This window comes from Macaca fascicularis, chromosome 8 (genome assembly GCF_037993035.2).
Source record: "Macaca fascicularis isolate 582-1 chromosome 8, T2T-MFA8v1.1".
Lineage (NCBI taxonomy): Eukaryota > Metazoa > Chordata > Mammalia > Primates > Cercopithecidae > Macaca > Macaca fascicularis.
The window spans coordinates 8349054-8373773 of record NC_088382.1 but is presented as its reverse complement, the minus strand read 5'-3'; the positions used below and the strand labels follow the sequence as shown (position 1 = coordinate 8373773).

At 46.1% G+C, this 24720-nt stretch overlaps 2 protein-coding genes and 2 pseudogenes across 5 annotated transcripts in view; 1 reads left to right on the top strand and 3 right to left on the bottom strand.

Moving 5' to 3' along the window:
- Positions 1-24720, bottom strand: part of DEFB108B (defensin beta 108B) — an 875574-nt gene that overhangs the window by 526738 nt on the left and 324116 nt on the right. The gene's annotated exons all lie outside the window — the stretch shown is intronic.
- On the bottom strand, positions 4510-6090 carry LOC141407508 (uncharacterized; annotated as a pseudogene).
- Positions 14558-15499, bottom strand: LOC141407532 (uncharacterized; annotated as a pseudogene).
- LOC135964600 (SH3 domain and tetratricopeptide repeat-containing protein 1-like) overlaps positions 14775-24720 on the top strand; it is a 50797-nt gene continuing 40851 nt past the window's right edge. For all 4 annotated transcript variants that reach the window (XM_073999946.1, XM_065518753.2, XM_065518751.2 and 1 more), the window contains exon 1: positions 14775-14982. The gene's annotated coding sequence lies outside the window, so the exon portion shown is untranslated. The remainder of the gene's footprint in view (positions 14983-24720) is intronic.

Genomic DNA, 24720 nt, shown 5'->3' with positions numbered 1-24720 from the left:
AAGAGCAGGCAGGGACAGGCTACCCCTGGCCGACCTCTGGAATGAGCTTAGAGAAGGAAATGACAGGCTGGACCAGCGCAGCCTCCTCACAGCGGATTCACTGCAGGAGGGTCCTTCGTAGCAACCACTTCTCATCCTTCATCTTGGCTTCAAGTGCAGCTCAGGTGGAGAAAGAGAGAACAGAACCGGCCTCAGCAACAAGAAGGAAGGAGATGCAGGGTCAAGCAGCCATGTGAATCCATCACACACTCAACATTCACACCAAGCGGAGCACAGGCAGGACCAGCCCGGGGGGGGGGGGGGGCAACGTAGAGGCTCTCTGGGGTGGGGGCCCTCTGGGTGGGCAAGATTCTCTACCTAAAACTCACATAGAAGATCTACACACCAGTAGTTACAGGAAACACACACTAAGAAAAAGGCCAAAATAAAAATAGGACACCAAGTTTGGCCAACCGGGTCTCACAAGCCAATAGGCAAGAAAGCCCAGGAGGGCCCACCAGAGGAGCTGGGGGTGCGTTCCTGCCTGCAGGGGGCCTGGGACACCTCATTCCCACAGATGAGGACCCAAGCTTTGGGGAGGAAGCTGTCAGAGTCACCAGTGAGCTGTTCAGAGCTGGAGCCACAGAGCAGGTGAGGAGCCCTGGCCATGTCCCTGTGTGTGCATCGGGGGCCGATGCAAACAGTGGACCGCGGGCCCTCCTCCTGCCCAGAGGATGCTCAGCTCCCAAGGGACCACCAAGGCCTGGAACCCAGGGACACACCACCTGACCCTCATGCCCAGGCCTCCTGGACCAGGCAATGTCCAGTACAAGCAGGCAGTCTGGGCTTGGGGCCAGGACACGGGTGGATGGTCCTGCTAGTCAGGCCTCCTTCTCCCTACCAGCTGGGCTGGTTGCACTGTAGTTTTGGTTCTGGCAACATATTGCTGCCCACTTTGGCCACACTAGTCCCTGGCTCCCTGGCTAGGCCCAGTGCTGTCCAAACTACCTACACAGGCCCCACACACCCAGTACCCACCAGTCTCCTGTCAGCCAGGAGGACCCATGCTCATCCCCTGAAGTTTCTGTGGGAGCCTGCATCCCACAGGGACCCACAGCTCAGAGCCAACCTCCATGGGGGCCTCCTGGTTGTGGTGTCAGGGGTGGGGGGAAGTTGACCTCCAGCCCTCCCATCCTGGCCACTGTGTTTTGTGAGGATCATTCAGTCCTGGGAGCTTCCTAGGGACCCCAGAAGGAAGAGAACAGGGTGGTCATGGCAGCCTCAGCCCCAGGCTCTGGGCCAGAAGTTGATAACGACCAACTGAGAGCAACCACTGAATTCGATCCTCTTACAGCTACAAGAGAAGTTGGTGAAGAACTGAATGTCGACCATTCTATGGTCATCCGGCATTTGAAGCCAATTGGAAAGCTGAAAAATCTTGATAAGTGGGTGCCTTATGAGCTGACCAAATATTTTATAAATCATCCTTTTGAAGTGTCATCTTCTCTTATTCTATGAAACAACAATGAACTATTTGTTGATCAGATTGTGATATGCCATGAAAAGTGGATTTCACACAATAGCCAGCTCAGTGGTTGGACTGAGAACAAGCTCCAAACCACTTCCCAAAGTCAAACTTGCACCAAAAAGAGGTCACGGTCACTGTTTGGTTGTCAGCTGCCGGTCTTCTGATCCACTACAGTTTTTGAATCCTGGTGAAATCATTACATCTGAGAAGTATGCCAAGTTAATCGATGAGATGCATGGAAAACTGCAGCACCTGGAGCTGGCACTGGTCAACATGAAGGGCCCAGTTTTCCACAACGCGTGACCACATGTCATACAACCAGGGCTTCAAAAGTTGAATAAACTGGGCTATGAAGTTTTGTCTCATCTGCCATATTCACCTGACCTCTCGCCAACCAACTACCACTTCTTTAAGCATCTTGACAACTTTTTGCAGGGAAAACACTTACACAACCAGCAGGATGCAGAAAATGCTTTCCAAGAGTTCATCGAACCCTGAAAGCATGGAATAAACAAGTTTATTTCTCATTGGCAAAAATGTGCTCAATGTAATGGTTTCTTTTCTTTTTTTTTTTTTTTTTAAGACAGAGTCTCACTCTGTCGCCCAGGCCAGAGTGCAAAGGTGCAGGATTTCACCATGTTGGTCAGGCTGGTCTCAAACTCCTGACCTCTCTTTCTTTAGCTCTTGAGAACAATGTCACATGGTGGGGGAGACACGCCCTGCACTATTGGGAGTAATATCATTCTCTCTTATTCTGGGTAGTAGGAACAATATCACAGAGAGATCAGACTGTTATATATATATATTTCTTGAGACAGAGTCTCGCTCTGTAGCCCACGCTGGAGTGCAGTGACAGGATCTCATTTCACTGCAACCTCCACCTCCCGGTACCGGTTCAAGCAATTCTCCTGCCTCAGCTTCCGGAATAGCTGAGATTACAGGCATGCACCACCATGCCCAGCTAATGTGTTGTTTTTTTTTTTTTTTTTGAGACGGAATCTTGCTCTGTCACCCATGCTGGAGTGCAGTGGCACGATCTCAACTCACTGCAATTTCCACCTCCTGGGTTCAAGCTAGTCTCCTGCCTCAGCCTCCTGAGTACCTGGGATTACAGGCACCCGCCACCAAGCCCGGCTACTTTTTGTATTTTTAGTAGAGACGGGGTTTCACCGTGTTAGCCAGAATGATCTCGATCTCCTGACCTCATGATTCGCCTGCCTCAGCCTCCATAAGTGCTGGGATTACAGGCGTGATCCACCCACGCGGCCGAGGATATTCCTTTGTTCCTACAGGAGTATGTGACTGGTTTGTCTATTGGCTGGTAGGGAACTGAATCATGTGACACTGACTGGTAAGACTGTAATACTCTAAAATACAATATATAAACTATCATATCATAATAGTGCAATACTATCTACTACAATACCAAAGGGATAGAAGAAAAGCCCAACGCTATCATATGTGACTGAGAGATTGAATGCTTCCTCCCTCAGATTGGTTACAACATATTGTCCTATCACAGTCCTCTCTCCTTCATTCAAAGTGAATGATCCAAATAATAGAAATAATAAAGAATAAAGGACAAGAAATGCAAAGAACTCACGAGATGACACTCTATGGTAAAATTTATGTACTTGGGAATTAATACCAACTCATTATTAGCAAAAAATAAACATCTTTACATCAAGAGTAGTTTTTCCTTTAATAAAGAAAGGTGGAATGTGTATAATGAACAAGGGATAATCAAAATTTGCCAAATGAGGCTAGTAAGACAATCCCAACAATTCACAATCATTATTCACTGGTCCATTAATCACAGGACAATACATACAAATGAAACTTACCTGACTGGGCGCAGTGGCTCATGTCTGTAATCCCAGCACGTTGGGAGGCCGAGGTGGACAAATCATGAGGCCAGGAGTTCAAGACCAGCCTAACCAACATGGCGAAACCCTGTCTCTACTAAAAATACAAAGAATTAGCTGGACGTAATTGCGGGTACCTGTAGTCCCAGCTACTCGGGAGGCTGAGGCAGGAGAATCACTTAAACCCAGGAGGCAGAGGTTGCAGTCAGCTGAGATTGCACCACTGCACTCCAGGCTGGGCAACAGAGTGAGACTCCATCTCAAAAAAAGATAATAATGAAATAAAAAAAATTAAACTTACCTACATATTAGAAAAACATTAAAATTCAACCATGAATCCAGCACATTATCAAATGAATAGACAAAAATTCTACCAACAAACTTAATATCATTATCTATGAAACTCAAGTACTACTGCTTAAAGAGCATTTACAGAACTCTCACCTCAAGGTTTCCCTGCAAAACAAGGTGAAATGCATACTCAAGACTCTTTAAGAATGAGCCACTGATAGAAACAATATACTTGTAACTTGTGTAACATTTCATACATTTTTTTCAAGCACTGCACCATAATTAATTTGCATCAGGCTTTCAAATTAGAAAAGCTTCACTTATAGAACTTCTTTCCCTTGGGAGTTTTCACATGACTTTTCAAGTAAATGTTAAAATTGAAAATATTCTTGCAGTTTCTAAACTATTAGAGTTTTAATCCTGTGTATGTTCTTGTATTTACAAGGTCCAGGGAGCTACAGTATGCATTTTCATCTGTCCTCGAGTGGGTATGAGAGAAATGAAACATTTGCACATTCTGGACATTCATAGGGTTTTTCTCAGGAATGAGCTGATGTCTTCAAATGGAACTAACACAACTGAAGGCCTTACCACAAATTTAGATTCAAAAGGCTTTTCTCCACTCTGAGTCCTCCCAAATCTTCAAAAACAGGAAAATCTGAAGGCTTGACCACATTTCCTACATTCTTAAGGTTTCTGTGCAGTGTGAGCCTTTTCATGTTTATGAGGGAATGGGAAAGAGTAAATGCTTTACCACATTTCTTACATTCAAGGGGCTTTATTTATTTATTTATTTTCTTTAATTTTGAGATGGAGTCTCACTCTGTTGCCAGGCTGGAGTGCAGTGGCACAATCTCGGCTCCCCGCAACCTCCGCCTCCTAGGTTCAAGCGATTCTCCTGTCTCAGCCTCCTGAGTAGCTGGGATTACAACCATATGCTACCACACCCAGCTAATTTTTGTATTTTTGGTAGAGACGAGGTTTCACCATGTTGGCCAGGGTGGTCTCGATCTCCCGACCTCATGATCCGCATGCACAGGGCTTACCCCCAACCCCCCATGGCTTTTTATGTCCTTGAAAAAGAACTAAGACAACTGAAATGTGCCACCATGCCCAGTTAATTATTTTCTTTTTCTTTTTTTTTTTTTTTTGAGACGGAGTCTCACTCTGTTGCCCAGGCTGGCATACAGTGGTGAGATCTCGGCTCACTGCAAGCTCTGCCTCCCAGGTTCACACCCTTCTCCCTCAGCCTCCCGAGTAGCTGGTGTGAGCCAGCGTGCCCAGCATTATTTTATTTTTTCTAGAGACAGGGTTTCACCATGTTGCCCAGGTTGTTTCACATTGTTTTAATCTGGGCTGGTTATGAACTCCTGGGCTCAAGCAATACACACTCCTTGGCCTCCCAAAGTGCTGGGATTATAGGCTGAGTCACTACACCCAGCTTCTATATCATGACTTCTTTCATGGGGAGTAAGATGACTGGAACGAGTGTAGCCTTTACCACATCTCTTACATTCACAGGGTTTTTCTCCAGTATGAATTCTTTCGTGGAGGTGAAGGGAACTGAGACGACTGAAGGCTTGGTCACATTGTTTACATTCATAGGCTTTCTCTCCAGTATGAGCACTTCTATGGTTACAAAGGGAACTCAAATGACTAAAGGCTTTGCCACATTGTTTACATTCGTAGGGTCTCTCTCCAGTATGAATGCTTCCATGGTCACGAAGGGAAGTGGAACAGCCGAAAGCTTTATCACATTTGGTACATTTATAGGGTCTTTCTCCAGTGTGAGTCCTTTCACACGTCTTAAAATAACAAGAAAATCTGAATGTTTTCCCACATTCCTTACATTCGTAGAGTTTCTCTCCAGTGTGAGTTCGTTCATGTATTAGACAAGAACCGGAAACAGTGAACGCTTTACCACATTGTTTACATTTATAGGGTTTTTCTTCTGTGTGAGTTCTCTGATGTCTTTCAACTGAATTGAGAAAATAAAAAGCTTTTCCACATATCGTACATTTATAACTGGATTTCCACTGTGCATTATCATGTGTCTTCTAACACCTGGAACAGAAACGAAGAGTTTCCCACACTGTTCACATTTATATTGCTTCTCTCCATATGGTTTGTATCCTGAGTGAGCTAGGATGTGCCTATTAAGGAGGGAATGATGTACAAAGACTTTTCCACAAACACTGCGTTCACATTGTTTTAATCCAGGAGAAATGTTCTCATTCAGATCAAGCTTTGGAATTTGGCTGACAACTTGTCCATACTGACTACCTTCTCTGTACCACATGATTTCTGTAAAAAAATGAAAAGCACATTATTATTGGTTGGTTTAATAACTTTCTACTTATTAATAGGTCTTGGACTTATACTGCTACCAATACCAAGAAAATGCATTATTATTATTATTATTTTTGCCATGATTGAATTATTTGAAAGTAAATGGGTTACTACTGAAAACACAGCTACCACCTGCATGGCTATGACCAAATTAGTAACATTCATATACACAATTTTGTAGTGCTATTTTCAATTAAACTGTTTTCCAAACACTGACTGCTACACTGAAGTACATTACATTTCGGGTGAAATTTTTCTATTAAAAAAAAAAATTTCGAGTGACTCTTATTTGCTTTGATTGCTTGTTTTTAAGTTCATGACTTGCTAAGATTCCTTCAGAGGACTTTATTTCCTCTTCTCAGTGCAAATTATCTTATATCTTTCCCAGGTTTTTCAAAATGATCTTCGATATTCTGGTCTTTCCATTTGTTTCCTAAAATGCAGACCCACAAAATTATCATGAATTATTACAAACTATAGAAACATTACTAGATTTCATGTTCATTGTACACAGTGCCCATGCCTGATTTCTTCACCAAATCATTCCCTTGCCACATTCCAAATCACAAATAGCACTGATGATAGGGAAATACTTCTGTAATTAAGTGAAATGTGTTGTCATTCTCACCTACAGAAGCCAGGTTCCTGCAGGTTTCCTGCATCACTTCTCTGTAGAGATTCTTTTGAGAATCTCAATCCATAAGCTGTTTACATGATTCTAAAATTTCCAAGCATTTTTTCTATGACTTGTCACAACTCTTACTCTGTTCACACATACTCCCTCCCACACAGCAGTACTAATGCTGGAATTGAACTATTCAGAAAGGCAACAGCAAAGTAGAAACACCCATCTCATTAGAGAATCCAGGGAGTAAGATGTGCTGCTAGGAGTTACCTTTTAACTTCACTTTGTACATTTCTAGTATCTGTCATAATAAAGTCCTACCTGAGGTGCATAAGGGAGTTAATATTATCAGTCCTGAGACTACTTATTCTTGAAAACGCCTGCTCACAAAGCTCCATCTTTGTTTGTATTAGTAACTTACATATTGAAAGGGATTCCACCAACCCAAGGAATAAGAATGACCCACTGCATCTAAATGGCTTATGCAATATATTTGCCAAAACTTTTTCTGCTGAAGGTCTATTATTTTGTGTCACTGCAGTGGTGCTTAGGGAACCTGACACCAAAACACAGTCTGAACATTAAGTGTTCAATGAGTTTCCCTGGTAGACAATATTTTACATGTGCTGTCACTTGTTAACTGGGGAGTTGAGCCCATTCCATGTGATTACACCAAGAGACAGTAGGCTTATTAAATTTAATTGAGTAGTAAATAAAACCAATAATTGATATTTTACAACACTAATACAACAATTTTTAAAATTTCTATTGCACAATGTCAAGGCAGAAAGGAATAAGAGGAAATACGACACATGTTTTTAAAAGTACATTAATGTCACCACTTCCAGATGCTATTCCTATGAAAGCACATAAATTCCCAAATCAGGGTTTTTTTAGGCGAGAAAAACTACTTTTTCATACGTAGTAAAAATGACAAATGTCTAATGCTTTTTCGTCATCTAAAAAAAGAGTGATGGCTTGTCTAACATACTTCTAAGATTTTCAAACAAAAATGCTCAGGACAGCACAGTATTAGCAGAGAGATGAGCAAACAGCCCATAGGGAAAAAAAGTCTTAATGACCCAGCATTTACATGGAAAGTTGAGGAATGATACAGTAGGCACTGTAGGATAGAAAAAGAAATCACATGCACTTTAACATATGAGGCAAACCAGGCTGGCATCTACTTGGGAAAATGCATTGCGTTCTTCTCTATTCCATGATCCATAATCAACTTATTATATATTCAAATATGAAAGATAAAACCAGAACACTTTCAGAAGTCACAGGAAGATTTTTTTAAATGAAGGATTAGGCAGAATTTCTTTTATGTAAGAAAACAGTGATAAAGGAACAGACAAACTCAAACATATTAAAATTTAGGGAACAAAAAGAAAATAGAGTGGGCTGGGTGTGGTGGCTCAGGTCTGTAATCCCAGCACCTTGGGAGGCTGAGATGGGCGATCACCTGAGGTCAGGAGGTTGAGACCAGCCTGGCCAACATGGCAAAACCCCACCTTTTTGCTGTTTGTTTGTTTGTTTTTTTGAGATGGAGTCTTGCATTGTCTCTTGGGCTGGGGTGCAGTGGCAAGATCTTGGCTCACTGCAAACTCCGCTTCCCGGGTTCAAGCAATTCTCTTGCCTTAGCCTCCCAAATAGCTGGGATTACAGGTGCCTGCCACCAGGCTCAGCTAATTTTTTTGTATTTGTGGTAGGGACAGTTTTTCACCATGTTGGCCAGGCTGCTCTGGAACTCTTGACCTCGTGATCCGCCCACCTTGGCCTCCCAAAGTGCTGGGATTACAGGCATGAGCCACCGTGCCAGGCCTAAAACCCCGTGATTACTAAAAATACAAAAATTAGCTGGGTGTGGTGGTGGGTGCCTATAATCCCAGTTACTCGGGAGGCTGACACAGGAGAATCACTTGAACCCAGGAGGCAGAGGTTGCAGTAAGCAGAGATGGCGCCACTGCACTCCAGCCGGGCTACAGAGCAAGACGTCATCTCCAAAAAAAACAAAAAACAACACCAAAAAACCCCTTAGATATCCAGATAAGAGGATACAGATGTGTCCGCTGTCATAAATTCTTCACCATGCTACAAGACGGGAACTGATATTTTGGTGAATCTTTGTAAATCATCAATTTATCTATCACACTTTTATTTCACCAGTAGCATTGACAAAGCTAAGTCCTACAATTCCATTTGAAATTACCCTTAAAAAGAACAGAACTTTAAAACTTACTACACTCACTCTGGGGAAGAAATAAATACGAATTTTTAGCAAATAAAATACATCATTTTATCTTGCCTCTTTGGAAACAGTATATTTATCTTTCAAGCTGTACTGACAAAATGTATCTTACAGTCAATGAAAAACTGAAACTCAAATAAGAGGACAAGCCTTATCAAGGTAACAAACTCAGGGAGAGGCAGTGCTGACTCCAACACAGACCTTTCTAAGTGTCACGGCAGGCCATTCTATTCCTCGTGACACCCATCCTGTTCAGTAAAGCACTCAGTGACCACCTAGGAGGCACTGGCAGTGCTCTTTGTCCTCTTGTGTGCCTTAAGTGCATTTTCATATTCAGGTTCTTGCACATCCTCTCTGGGGTGGGTTTTCCTTGTCCTTTGGGACAGTTTTTCTCTCTTCACAAGTCTGAGACAATCTAGGGAGCAGAAATAATTTCTGCCTTTTCCTCTCAATATCAGCATCCCATTGGCAGACCATCAATGTGTCTCCGAGGAATAAAAACCCTGGCTGGAGGAACGGTTTTAATGACCTAACTTTAATGACATTACATTGTATTGTCCATTCATTTTAATGTCCTAAAATTTTAATAACCCTAAGGGGTCACCATTTTAGATGAAACTATACCAGGAGATTCCTCTAAGGCCAAGAGCATCCAGCTGCTCCCCTGAGAGATTCTACCCCCTACCTCAGGCTGTCCTTGGGGATGAGATGACCCCGGGGCTGATACTCACTAGACCCTCCAATAGACATGGCCACAATGGTTATCCTGGGTCACCCCCAGACAGTTCTAAAATGCCAGGATGAGGGAAAGACAGGAGGGTGGCTGAGGACACAACACCCTGTAAAGTTTTCACGGGGGGACCTCAACCTAAAGACATTTTGGTAATATGTACACTTAGGAAAGATGAAAAGAAGAGAGGCACAAAGATTTTTTTTAAAGTAGAGTGTCAGATGATTTATTCTCCGCTTTCCTCTCATGTAAAATGTTTGGAAACAGAAAAATATTTTGGCCAAGGTGGCTCACGCCTGTATTCCCAGCGCTTTAGGAGGCCGAGATGGGTGATCAATTAAGGTCAGGAGATCGAAACCAACCTAGCCAACATGGCAAAACCCTGTCTCTACTAAAAATACAAAAATTAGCTGGATGTGGCGGTGGGCGCTTATAAGCCCAGCTACTTGGGAGGCTGAGGCAGGAGAATCGCTTGAAGCTGGGAGTCAGAGGTTGCAGTGAGCTGAGACTGCGCCATTGCACTCCAGCCTGGCAACAGGGCGAGACTCCGTCTCAAAAAAAAAAAAAAAAAAAAAAAAATATATATATATATATAAAATATAAAATATACATTTAAAATTATTACATGTAGGTAGTATTTGAAGTCAGGGGACTGACTGTAGGTAGAAACAAGAGAAGGCAAGGAAAGTTTTTATATTTATATTTATATATAATTTTATAAAATTAATATACATAATTATAATATATAAATATATCATATAGGCTGGGCACAGTGGCTTACACCTGTAATCCCAGCAATTTGGGAGGCCGAGGTGGGCAGATCACCTGAGGTCAGGAGTTCGAGACTAGCCTGACCAACATGGAGAAACCCCATCTCTACTAAAGACACAAAAATTAGCCAGGTGTGGTGGTGCATGCCTGTAATCCCAGCTACTCAGGAGACTGAGGCAGGAAAATCACTTGAACCAAGGAGGTGGAGGTTGCGGTGAGCCCAGATTGTGTCATTGCACTCCAGCCTGGGCGACAAGGGTTAAACTCCATCTCAAAATAAATAAATAAATAAATAAATAAATAAATAAATAAATAAAACAAGAAAGATATATTTACCTCTAAATATATAATTATAATACATAAATGTATATATAAATATACATTTATTATGAATTTATTAATATATGAAATATATTTATTTCTGAGACAGGGTCTGGCTCTGTCACCCAGGCTGGAGTGCAGTGACACTACCATAGCTCATTGGAGCCTTGAACAGATGGCTGAAGCGATCCTCCCATCTCAGCCTCCTGAGTGGCTAGGATTGCATGCACACACCACCATGCATAGCTAATTTTAAAATTTTTTGTAGAGACAGGGTCTTCCTTTTTGCCTAAGCTGGTCTTGAACTCCTGCGCTCAAGTGATCTTCCTGCCTCAGGCTTCCAATGTGTTAGACGTGGGCCACTGCATCTGGTCTAATGCATTTTTTAATTTGCGAGTTGATATTATTTAATATTTTTAAGTACTGAATGTGTTGAACAACCAACTTGCAGAATTCCCGAACCATGGACGGTCAGCTGTCATGTCCTGGTTCAAATCGTCCCAGCACACCAAGGCTAGAAACCTTTCAGCCAACTTCCACTTATGTCTCCCGGGGCAGGACAATGTCACTTGGCCAATCTCCACTAAGAGGGACTCTGGAAAGGCAAGAAACTATTCTGTTCTCTATAATGGAACGTGACCAGGGAGAAGGCAGCTGGGAGGGCCAGCTTGGCCCTCCAACCAGCAGCATCCACCATCGACCAACTGCCCTAGCGCTACACCGTGCTGGGCATTAGGGGCACTGTTATGAGCAAGAGTTTCCATTTTTCTTCTCATGGGACCTTCATGCTAGTGGTAAGAGACGATTTTTTTTTTTTTTGAGACAGAGTTTTGTTCTTGTCACTCAGGCTGGAGTGCAATGGTGTAATCTCGGCTCACTGCAACCTCTGCCTCCTGGATTCAAGCAATTCTCCTGCCTCAGCCTTCCGAGTAGCTGGGATTACAGGATTGCACCACCACGTCTAGCTAATTTTTGTGTTTTTAGTAGAGATGGGGTTTCACCATGTCGGCCAAGCTGGTCTGCAACTCCTGAGCCACTGCACCCAGTCAAGAGGGAGATTTTAAATCAATAGGTATAATTGTGATGAATGCCAAAAAGAAGAATGTGTGTGATGGGGAGGGGACTTAAGTTATTGTCTCATATTTTAACACTTTCGTAGGCAATAACTAAAAACTTAGAAGCTTAAAACAACACACACCTTTAAGCCAATTTTGGCAAACTAGGAGTTGAGCACATTTTAGCGGGTCCTGTGCTTGGGATCTCACGCTAAGCAGCTGGGCTGCATCCTCATCTGAGGCTCCACCAGGGCAGAATCCATTTCCAGGCCGCTGAGGTTATTGGCAGAATTCATTTCCTCGGACCCGCTTGGCAAGAGCCCAGCTTTTTGCTTCCTTGCCTGTGGGGCCCCTCCAAAGGTCCTTTCTCAGCACAGCATCTCCCTCCTGCAGCGCCTACAGGCGGAACCTTTCTCTCTAGTGTGCGAAGGTGACGCACTGTGACAGTGACATCCCATTGCTTTTGCCAGGCTCTATGGGTTAGAAGCCAGTCACCGGTTTTGCTCATACCCAAGATCAGGGAGACTATGCAAGGGCATAGGTTATTGGGGGGTCAGCCACTTTAGGGTGTGGCTGCCACCACTGAACTTGGTGAGACTTTAAGGGTTGGTAGGAGCTGGCCAGGTACAGGGGTGAGGGTGTGTCAGGCAGGGGTGAGGGCATGGAGGGGGATGCAGAGGCCTGCACCCTGGAATGTCCTTTCACTCCCTGAGGTTTTGTTCTCCTGATCCCTGAGTACATCCCAGAACACGGTGGGTCTCTAGCAGGGGAGAGGTAGGGAAGCATGTGTTGTTCATCCGGGGACCTCATTAGGCAAATCAGATTAGAGGTCAGGCTTTCAGTGGTGAGTGCGAGCGTGGGAGTGATGAGTGTGCAGGTGTGTGGGAAGAGCGATGGGGATGGGGTCAGCCCCAGCCACCACGAAGACCTTAACTCTGCATCCACCCATCCCAGCAGCCTCCCTGAGTGAGTGCCTTCAGGGTGCAGGTCCTGTTTTGCACATGGAAGTGAATCAGAGTGGGACACTGCCTCGCCTTAGAGAGGTCACACTTCTTCTTCTTCTTCTTTTTTTAAATTTGTGACAGAGTCTCACTCTGTTGCCCAAGCTGGAGTGCAGTGGTGTGACCTTGGCTCACTGCAACCTCTGTCTCCCAGGTTCGAGCAATTTTCCTGCCTCAGCCTCCTGGGTAGGGTAGCTGGGATGATAGGCACGCATTACCATGCCTGGCTAATTGTTGTATTTTAGTTTCACCATATTGGCCAGGCTGGTCCCAGTCTCCTGGCCTCAAGCGATCTGCCCGCCTCAGCCTCCCAAAGTGCTGTGACTACAGGCATAAGCCACCACACCGGGCAAGAGGTCCCACTTCATGCCACGTGGGAGGCAGCCACTCAGACAGCACCCCAGCTGGCGCTGCGAGTGAGGGGTGCTTAGCGTCCTAGGAAGGCAGAGGGCTGCATGAGAGGTTCGGGGAGGAAGGATTGGAGGAGGATTTGAGATTTTCACCTGAGCAGCTGGGTGGATGGAGGGGCTGTTTACAGAGAATCACAAGAATGTGGATGAGCAGGTTAGGGCACTAATAAAGCACTCTGTTTTGGCCCGCGGAAAATTTGAGATGCTTCCCTGCGTCCAGCTGGGGCTTTGGGAAGGTCAGGGCTGGGCATCTGATGGGATGGAGGTCTCTGGCAGGCAGCCGAGCATGTGGATGGTTTGTGAAGCCCGGAAGGGCATGAGATTTCCTGTGGCAGTGCCCACTGCAAATGGAAGGGCATTTGGCCTGAGTCCAGACATATACAAGTTGGGCAGAGAAGGGGGTGGGTCCCTGGGACCCACCGAGGAGCAGCTATGGAAGTACAGGGAAACCAAGGGTGTGGGGTCACATGAAGCAGGAAGCTCAAATAAGATGAGGAAAGACGTTTTAAAGACGATCAGGGCTGGGGACAGTGGTTCATGCTTGTAATCCCAATACTTCGGGAGGCTGAGACGAGAGGATAGCTTGAGGCCAGGAGTTTGAGACCAGCCTGGGCAACATAGGGAGACCCCATTTCTATAAATAAATAAATACCATTGGTACTTGGCATTTCAGGCGGGGAACAGCAAACACATGAAAGCTCTGAGGTAGGAAAGGGAAGTGCTTAGCGCTCGCTCCTGGTTCCTTTATCAGACCTTAAAGAGATGCAGAGACATTTCAGGTACTCCTTGGCCGAGCTCCCTCTGGGAAGGCCTAAGTTCGCTTCTATTTTCCATCTATTAATTTTTTTTTTTTTGGAGACAGAGTCTCACTCTGTGGCCCAGGCTGGAGCGCATCCAGTGGCACCATCTCAGCTCACTGCAACCTCCACCTCCCGGGTTCAAACGATTCTCCTGCCTCAGCCTTCCCAGTAGCTGGGACCATAGGGACACGCCACCACGATCGGCTAAGTTTTTGTATTTTTAGCAGAGATGGGGTTTCATCTTGTTGGCCAGGCTGGTTTCGAACTCCTGGCCTCAAGTGATCCACCTGCCTTGGCCCCACAAAGTGCTGGGATTACAGGCGCGAGCCACTGCGCCTGGCCCTACTTCACTCCTAACACCCACCATACTTGCTTCCAAATGTTTGCTGAATGACAAGGTGAACGAGTGAATGGGACTACGTGACTTCGGGCAGCAGGCAATCCTATTCCTTGGACCTCAGTTTCCCTTTTTGTAAAGCAAGCCTGTCTCTCGCTCTCTGCCCTAAAAGCCTGAGTTCTGGGCTTGAGATGAGCGCGTCCTGTAGGGCAGACTCCAGGTGGACGTTGAGCTGGGTCTTCTAGGAGGCCAGGATCCGGCCAGCTCTTGGGTCTGGTTCTCCCGCGGGACCCCGCACGCCCAGTCCCAGCGCCGCCCCGCCCAACCTCCCTTTGTTCCCCCAGGCCCCGCCGTCTCCCCGCAGCTCGCTCCCCATTGGCCGGGGGGCGGGCCCTGGGCGCCCGGCTCCGCTGGGGGCGGGGCGGCGGGAGGCGGGCGGGGCCGTGTGCACCTGCGCTGTGTGTGTCCCAGCCGCAGCCCCGCGCCAGCTGCAGCTCCTTGATCCAAGCAGGATCCTGAGCGGGAAACACGGGCTGAAGCGGCGGCGGCGGCCCCGCCCCGGGGCTCCGTTGTTGAGGCTGCAGTGGCTCTGTTGGCTGCTCAGCTGCGCTACAGTCAGCCCAGGCGCCGCGGCGAGGAGCGAGCGCTGCGAGGCGGCGGCCTGAGGTGAGCTGGCGCCATGGGCGACGGGGTCTCTGGACCTGGCGGGGGTCTCTGCCCCGGGCGTGGCGGCTCCGAGCTGGGCTCCGCAGGGTCCGAGGTGGGGATCCGGAGTCCTTGCGCCTGGGCTTTGTCTCGGCCTCGGGTGGCACCGGGGGCTTAGCGCCTGCTGCGGTACCTCGTGGGCCCGCGGGGGTTCCCGGTCGCCCTGCGGGTGGAGGCCGGTCCCCACTGCTCCCTGGCTCTCCGCGTCTGCCGCGGAGGGCACTGCATGGACCCGGGCGCTGGCTTCTACCCGGTCCGCCGTGGCCTGGCTGGTCCCCGCGTGCGGCAGAGGCAGCCCTGCGAGGACCCACTCGTGGGGTGGGGTCCAGGTCACCGCGAGTGGGAGACTCCGCCGCCCTCCCCGCCCTCCCTGGCAGCGAGACTGCTTCGCCAGACTCACCGAGGGGACTGCGCGGACCCTCGGACGAGGGAGTCCGTGACTCTGGGTGGGGGCTCTTTCCCGGCCCCGCATGACGGCTTCCTGAGTGTTTTGTCATCTATATAGGTGGCTGCGAGGACTCGCGCGCGTGGGTCCTGGCCGCCCTGCTAGTGGGGCTGTGCGCCGCCCCGTGGCTCGTCTGGGTTGACCCCGCCTGGGACGCGCGTGTAGTGGGGGTCCGTGCGCGGGGGGCGCGGTTGGTGGGGGCGCACTGCCCCCGCTCCATGATTTATCCTCTCACTTGCCGGGGGGAGGAAGCGAGAGGCGCGGGCCCGGAGCTGTCGCACAGCTGCCGCACCGACCTCTGCCCTGGCGGGAGGGTCTCCGGGGGCGAGGGGCCGTCACCGCGCGTCCCACCGCGCGTCCCACCGCCGCACTTCCTGCTCTGGCCCCGGGCTGGGCTCTTATTGGAGGGAGCAGGGCCCTTCTGCCCGGCGCTTCTTGATTTCTTCCGTTAGTAATGGGAAGAAAAAAAAAATCTGGAAAGCCAGATTGAACTTTGTAGCTCTCAGCGCTTAGAGAGTGGAAGAAACTCTCCCAAGAATTTGGCGGGCTGGAAAATGCGTTTCAAGCAGGAGCATCCACACTCACGGAATGAGGCCAAGGCAGTTACAGTTAGAGGTCAGATTTATGAGGGGAGAGCGAGGGTGAGGTCCGTGGGTGGGGAGACTCCGACCTCAGCTTGATGGGAAGACCTGATGCTGCCCCTCAGACGCTGTATTTCTCAGCCACCGAAGAAAGTGGAATCACTCCCTAGTGAATGCTTTCATCAAACTTTTGAAAAACCTGTAATGTCCCAGGAAGGAAAATCGAACTGGACAGTTTTCCCCTTTTAAGAGTGTTAAACGTCCCGGAGACAAACAGCAGAAGGCTCAAGGAGTCCAAATACTCAACCTGAAGGTCTTTCTGAACAAGAGATGGTGTATAAGTAACAGGCATAGGAGACAAAACTGAACTAATCACCGCAGCTGTGGCTCCTAGCCCTGTAGCGTGTCATGCAGGCCCTTTTGCCTTCTCTGCCCTCCGCTGTCCCAGACCCCAAGGCTACCGCGCACCTCCAGTCATCATCTCCTGCCGACCCATTGCTATGAACTCTGTTTGGTGGCTCCCTTCTCTCTGAAGTTTTGCTTGTTCTCCTGAAGTCCTGGTCTTTAAGAGCTTATGATTTGCAGGGACAGATTGGCTTTGGGCAGTACACAGTCAACTGTAGCACAGCTTGAAAAATGCTCTGATAGAGGTGGGCAGGCAGTTTGTACATACAGGTAAATGCGAGGTCCTTTTTCAATACCATGAATCCAAGTATTCATACTGTTTTAAATCTGCAATTCTTTGACTCTCCAGAGGGTTTTTAGATTAATTTTTTTTCCTATTACTTCCTAGTGTTTGTTGCATAGTTCAGAGTACTTGATTAAAACTTACCAGGTCGGCCGGGCGCGGTGGCTCACGCCTGTAATCCGAGGACTTTGGGAGGTGTAGGCAGGCGGATCACTTGAGGACAGGAGTTCGAGACCAACCTGGCCAACATGGTGAAACCCTATCTCTACTAAAAATACAAAAATTAGTTGGGCGTGGTGGTGGGCGCCTGTAATCGCAGCTACTCAGGAGGCTGAGGCAGGAGAACAGCTTGAACCCAGGAGGCGGAGGTTGCAGTGAGTGAAATGGCTCCACTGCACTCCAGCCTGGGCCATAGAGTGAGACTTACTCTAAAAACAAAAACAAAAACAATGTACTGGGTCTACCTCCGGCTCTGGAATTTTCCTGGAAGGCCTTCTCTTCCGGGCTTCATTTTTCTCACTTTTGAGGATCATAAACTACATAATTTCCAAGAATTTTTGCCCTACACCTTTAATTCTTTCAAGCAAATATAGCAGAGAAAAATTCTCTTCCCCGCAATGGTGTAAATAATGGAGGCCTTTGAAAATGCGGATTCTAAAGTGGAAGTTCTTTTTGTTCTTCCCCTTTGTTTCCTTTTAAATGAATTTAGTTACATTAGTATATACTTTATCTCAGAGTTAAGGACAAGTATCTATGATGAAACCTTAAGCAGATTTTTGGTAATATCTTGCATATTCTTCACAATTGTGTTTTATGTGCAGCATCTTCCCTATATCCAGTTGGGTTTTTTTTTTTTCTCATTAATGGAGTTGTTGAGCTCAGAAATTTTCAGGAGCATTTCGTTGATCTTTTAAGTGTCATGTGAAATATGTTCCAATTTAACATTTTATTTTGTTGAGTAAAATGGGAGTAAATGGAAATTTGAGAGTGCCTTGAGTAGATGTACTTGGCTTTGTGTAATGGTTTGAAGCATAGTTGAAAATTACCACTTGTGGCCGGGTGTGGTGGCTCACACCTGTAATCCCAACACTTTGGGAGGGCAAGGCAGGCAGATCACGAGGTTAGAAGATGGAGACCATCCTGGCTAACACGGTGAAACCCCGTCTCCACTAAAAAACACAAAAAATTAGCTGAGTGTGGTGGCATATGCCTGTAGTCCCAGTTACTCGGGAGGCTGAGGCAGGAGAATCACTTGAACCCGGGAGGTGGAGGTTGCAGTGAGCCGAGATTGCACCACTGCACTCCAGCCTGGGCGACAGAGTGAGACTCCATCTCAAAAAAAAAAAAAAAAAAAAAAAAAAGAAAAATACCACTTGTAAAAAATTGCATCACATGTTGAATGACCTATAAAGGAGCTACAATTCTAAGGAATATGGTAATTAATTGTTTAAAATAGTCAGGCCGGGTGCTGTGGTTTACACCTGTAATGCCAGCGCTTTGGGAGGCTGAGGTGCGAGGATCACTTGAACCCAAGATTAGAAGCTGCAGTGAGCTATAATCACGCCACTGCACTCCAGTCTGTGTGACGATGTGAAACCCTTTCTCTAAAAAATAAAAAGGTAAATAAATAATTTAGAAATAAAATACTAAGCTCCTTTCCAATTTATCTGTTTGGTAAGGTGGGAATTTGATGTGCTTGAGTTTCTTAAAACCATGTGTCTCTGTAGAAAGGAGACACAATTTTCTCTGCTATTCCTAGTTATTTGGGTGATTATAGGGATTAAAAATAGCCATTTGGTCAAGTCTTGAGCTACTGAATTACAATTTTTGCTTCACTCAGTAGGATTTTGCCTTTATTTTGATTTGCATTCTTATCTTAGTTTAGGAAAAGATCTTTGCTATATGCCCCATGCACTTTGTTCTTTTGGGGAATCTGATCTTAAGAGAAGGCTTCAAAACACGACCAGATTTTCTTTATGGTTTTCTAGATTTTATTAATGTCTTAATAAAACTTAACTAGTTAATGCTGCTTCTGTGTCGAGGAATTTTTCATTTAGAGTAGGCTTGATTTTTATATGGATTAAATGAAAGGAAGTCTCTCATGGAAGGGGACACATGGGTATGGAGAAGACAGAGGGTATATATATATATATATATGGTGCTTTTTTTGTTTTTTTTTTTTGTTTTTTTGGTTTTTTTTGGAGATGGAGTTTTGCTCTGTTGCCCAGGCTGGAGTGCAGTGGCAGGATCTCGGCTCACTGTAAGCTCTGCCACCTGGGTTCACTCCATTCTCCTACCGCAGCCTCCCAAGCAGCTGGGACTATAGGCGCCTGCCACCATGCCCGGCTAATTTTTTGTATTTTTAGTAGAAACAGGGTTTCACTGTGCTAGCCAGGATGGTCTCCATCTCCTGACTTCGTGATCTGCCCGCCTCGGCCTTCCAGAGTGCTGGGGATTACAGGTGTGAGCCACTGCGCCTGGCCGACAGAGGATGTATTTCTGAGCTCTACATTTCAGAGTTCTTTTCTCTAACCCTGGCCTGGGTCCCAAACAGGGAACTTAATTCACTCTATCACTGAAGTATACTCTTGCTTTGATGCCATTGGTATGTTGTCCTAGAGATTTGCTGTGGCTGCCAGGAGTGTTTCAGAGTTAAGAACTGATGCAACCTCTCTTTTGTCAGATTTTGAGTCTATAAACCATCTTGTTTCCTTTAGCGTTATCTCCCTGGAACTGGAAGGCCAGAGATGAAGTTTTCTTAGATTATAAGTCTCAGTCTTTGCTATCTACCTTCGTCTGTCTCCCATGTCACCTGCTATTTTTTTTCCCCCTGTTTTTCTTTTTAATGTTTTTATTGGATAGGTGTCTATTATTGCAGGCTACCTCAAAACACTTTTGGATATTGACAGGATATAAGTATGAATAATATGTAAAAGATAACTTATTCTAGTTCTTTTGAGCAGAGGATTTGGTTTCGATATGTGGCCCTATTAAAGCTTTTGTTAAGTCCAAGTACTTGGTGAACTTCAGTTCCCTTACCTGTAAAATGGAGTTAGTTGTTAGTAATACCTGTTCTGCCTAACTCAGGAGATTGTTTTGAGGATCAAATGAAATCATGAATATAATGGAATTTTGTAAATTTTAAATGAAATATTGTATGACCTGAGATTTTTTTTTAAATGCCATATTAAGAATGGAATGAATCTGGGTTTTCCTTTGAAATCCCAAATGTTTAATGTACAGAGAAGTTTTAATATGTCTGTTGGGGAGCTTCATTAGGATTGTTTTCTATCTTTAATTGGCCAGTATTGTTTTATATGTTAGCATTTTTGGGGAACATCAAAATTTGTGTTTCAGTTATCATTAATATTTTGTAAAGTTAATGCATGTGCATGATTTAGTCTTTAACAATCTCTTCAATTATTTACATTCCCATTTAAAAAATGCAGTAATGAACGTCCATGTAAATAACATTCCCATGCTTTAATGAAGTATAATTTCTTGACCTCGCAGTTTCTAAGTACGCTGTGTTGATGTTGGGTAGGCTAAAGGGCAGTCAGAAGTCAAGGTCAGCAAAGTGTCACCTTTGACATTTGAAATCCAGCAGCAGGTATCACAGTGAACCCCATTCCAGCATCCAGGAAGTTTCTCTGTCCTGCCTCTCCTCCAGCCCCCTCAGAATCTGTGTCTGCGGTGTTGGCCCTGCTTTCCTCTCTCTCGTCTGCCTTTTCTTTCTCTTCACCAACTTCTACCGAGTGCCTCTGATGTCCCAGACAGTGGCAGTGGGAGTACAAAGGCTAATACACCCGGCCCTGGTCCTCAAAGAATTGATGTTTTCTGTGCAGATATTAAGTGACACTGTCATATATAGTGTTGACAAACATTGATACAGATTTCCTGTGAAGTGCAGAAGCACCATCCTAGAAGCAGAGATGCAGAGGCAGCACTGGTGACTCACACATGGAGAGCTGGAGTTCTTGGTCTAGTGGGATCAACTGACCTGGACATGATTTCAGTTACATTGGAGTGAGTGCTGGGACGGGCTCCCTCGGGGCATCTGGGGCTGGGTTTGTCTGGTGTTTAGTCTCCTGCCTGGTACTTAGAGTTTATCAGTAAGATGAGCATTGGGAGGTTTCTAAGTGAAAGGAAAGGCAATCACTTACCTGAAACCTAAAATTTGTAGGTGTTCTGGGCCATTTATAATTCACTGAATCTGTTTTGTCAGAACAAGATTATCATCTATTGTTTTGGATGGAGTGTGGCCAGCCCTGCCTTGCGATGTAAGGAAATCAGGAAATGCTTGTCAGGTGTCAACACTGTGTCAGACACTCTTCTAGGGGTTTCCACGTAAATCACTGTATTCATTTCTGTTGCTGCTTTACCACATTTCCACAAATTTCATGGCTTAAAACAATTGAAATTGTATCATCTCACAGTTCTGTGGGGCAGAAGGCTGACGTGGGTGTCACTGGGCAAAAATCAGCATGTGGGCTGGGCTGCACTCCTCACTGGAGAATTGTTTCCAAGCACTTTTGGCAAAGTACAGTTCCTTGTGGTTGCAGGACTGAGGTGTCAGTTCCCTTGCTGGCCATCTGTTGGGTGCTGCCCTCAGCTCCTGAGGCCTCTATCTGGTCTTTGCACGTGGTCCCATCAGCTCAGGACTAGGTAGGCCAGGGACCTGGTCAGGCTCTCCAGTTCCCCTGTGTGCATTTCTCTTCTTCCACTCGGAGAAAGTTCTATGCCCTATTTTAAAATATGTTTTTGAGATGGAGTCTTGCACTGTTGCCCAGGCTGGAGTGCAGTGGCGTGATCTCAGCTCACTGCAACCTCTATCTCCCAGGTTCAAGTGATTCTTCTGCTTCAGCCTCCTGAGTAGCTGGGACTACAGGTGCCCACCACGATGCCCAACTAATTTTTGTATTTTTAGTAGAGATGGAGTTTCACCATTTTAGCCAGGATGGTCTCCATCTCTTGATCTCATGATCTGCCTGCCTTAGCCTCCCAAAGTCTGGAGATTACAGGAGTGAGTCACCTCGCCTGGCCACTTCTATGCTCTTAGAGGCTCATGGGATTAGACTGGACCTTTCTGGATAGCCCAAGATACTCCTCCTAAGGCCTGTGGCAAAGCCCTTTTGCTGCGTGGCATGGTCACAGGTCTCGGGGGTTGGAATCTCCCACCACAGTTACCGATCCACTTACTACAGCAGCCTGGGAGGTGCTTTTCATTGCCTCTGGTTAACAGATGCCAATTTTTAAATTTTATTTAATTTATTTTTTTTCAAATTGGCAGGAACATGAAGATCTTTTTTTTTTTTTTTTTTTTGAGACGGAGTCTCATTCTCTTGCTTGGGCTGGAGTGCTGTGGTGCGATCTTGGCTCACCACAACTTCCACCTCCCGGGTTCAAGCAGTTCTCCTGCCTCAGCCTCCTGAGTAGCTGGGACTACAGGCACGTGCCACCAAGCCTGGCTAATTTTTGTATTTTTAGTAGAGACGGGGTTACACTATGTTGGCCAGGCTGGTCACAAACTCCTTACCTTGTGATCCGCCCGCCTTGGCCTCCCAAAGTACTGGGATTACAGGCGTGAGCCACCACACCCAGCCATGAAGATCCTTCTTAAATGAAAAAACCGTTCCTCTGACTTGATGTGAGGCTGTTGGTGAGAGTGATAGCAGTGGAGACAGGTCCGTCAGAAACGGAGCTAAACTTTGTATTCTGGAGTATTTTGATGGCCTGCCCTGATTATGTGAGTTTTGCTAAGAAGTCATTAGAGTCATTCCTCTACTGGAAGAAACACCCATATGGGGAATTTGGGACCTTGCCTTTTCAAGTTTTACACAAAGGACTCTTCATGGGCGAAAAGTACATGATTCCAGGTCCATTTCTAGAATGGAAACAGCTGCATCAACCCAACAGCGATTCACATTCCTGAGTTTGAAAGAATCTGATTATTTCAAGGCTGAAGCCAAAAGACCAATAAACAATGTTTGTACCTTTATTCATTTAGGAATTAGGTGCATCCCGTGGTCAAGAAAACAACTGATGGTGGTCACCAAGTAGTTTAAAACCAAGCAGGACCTCATTTTATCACGTGGGTGTTTTTTATTTTCTTAACGAAGTTTTTATTTTCCTGTGCAGTAAATGACAAACTCTAACTTGAAATACATTTCCTTTAGTAAACCAGAATCTAGGGCCGGGCACGGTGGCTCACGCCTGTAATCCCAGACTTTGGGAGGCCAAGGAGGTAAGATCACGAGGTCAGGAGATTGAGAACATTCTGGCTATGGTGAAACCCTGCCTTCACTAAAAATACAAAAAATTAGCCGGGCATGGTGGCGGGTGCCTGTAGTCCCAGCTACTCGGGAGGCTGAGGCAGGAGAATGGCGTGAACCTGGGAGGCAGAGCTTGCAGTGAGCGGAGATCACGCCACTGCACTCCAGCCTGGGCGACAAAGTGAGACTCTGTTTCAAAAAAGAAGAAAAAAAAGAAACCAGAATCTATAATCCTAAGGTTTTTAACCTGGCTTTCAGAACTTTATGAAGTCCCCAAAATCCTGTGCAACAATTTTTTGTATATGTATCCATGTGTGTTTATGGGGAGACGATTTATAGCTCTCCATACTTTTTCAAAGTGGTTGGATTCCAAAAAAATTTAGAATACACCACTTTGGCCTGGTGTGGTGGCTCACACCTGTAATCCCAGCACCTAGGAAGGCTGAGGCAGTAGGATCCACTGAGGTCAGGAGTTTAAGACCAGCAACATAGCGAGACCTCCACCTCTACCAAAAAAAAAAAAAAAAAAAAAAAAGAGAAAGAATGCTGGGCGTGGTGGTGCACACCTGTGGTTCTAGCTGCTCGAGAGATTGATCACCTGATCCCAATAATTTGAGGCTGTAGTAGGTTAGAATTACACCACGGCACTCCAGCCCGGGCAACAGAGCAAGACCCTCTCTCAAACAAAAACAAAAACAAAAAACCATGTCACTTAATATACTATTGTTGTTGGTCAAGTATCAGATTTTGTTTAAAAACTAAATACTCTTTTTTTTTTTTTTTTTGAGATGGAGTCTCGCTCTGTCGCCCAGGCTGGAGTGCAGTGGCATGGTCTCAGCTCACTGCAAGCTCCGCCTCCCGGGTTCACACCATTCTCCTGCCTCAACCTCCTGAGTAGCTGGGACTACAGGCGCCCGCCACCATGCCCGGCTAATATTTTATATTTTTAGTAGAGACGGGGTTTCACCGTGTTAGCCAGGACGGTCTCGATCTCCTGACTCGTGACCTGCCCACCTTGGCTTTCCAAAGTGCTGGGATTACAGGTAAATACTCATTTTTTAGCAAAGTTGTACAGGCCTACAGCTCTAAGAGTCGGAAATTAACAAGACTTAGGACAAAACCCAGCAATCCCCTACCTTACCCTTCTCCACTCTGGTCCCTGCTCCTCGGAGGTTACTGTGTTTATGTTTTAGCTCGTTCTTCTAGATTGTGTGAAAGACAGGGAGATGTCCTACTGTGGAAGACAAGGATTCAGGTTGCTCACCCTCCCCGCTCCTCCTGTTGCCCACATTTTTCTCCCCCATCCTCTCAGTATAATTATTGTGATAGTGAGGCCTGGCACGGTGGCTCGTGACTTATCCCAGATTTTTGTGAGGCCGACGCGGGCAGATCACTTGAGGCCAGGAGTTGAAGGCCAGCCTGGCCAACACAGTGAAACCCCGTCTCTACTAAAAAATACAAAAATTAGTCAGTTGTAGTATCGCACACCTGTAGTTCCAGCTACTCAGGAGGATGAGGCACAAGAATTGCTTGAACCTGAGAGGTGGAGGTTGCAGTGAGCTGAGATCACACCATAAGCTGAGATCGCATCACTGCACTCCAACCTGGGCAACAGAGGTAGACTCTGTCTCAAAAAAAATTATTGTGATAGTGGGACACATGGTACAATAGTGTATATATTTAGTATTCTTCCTGGTTTTTGGCCCAGAGCTT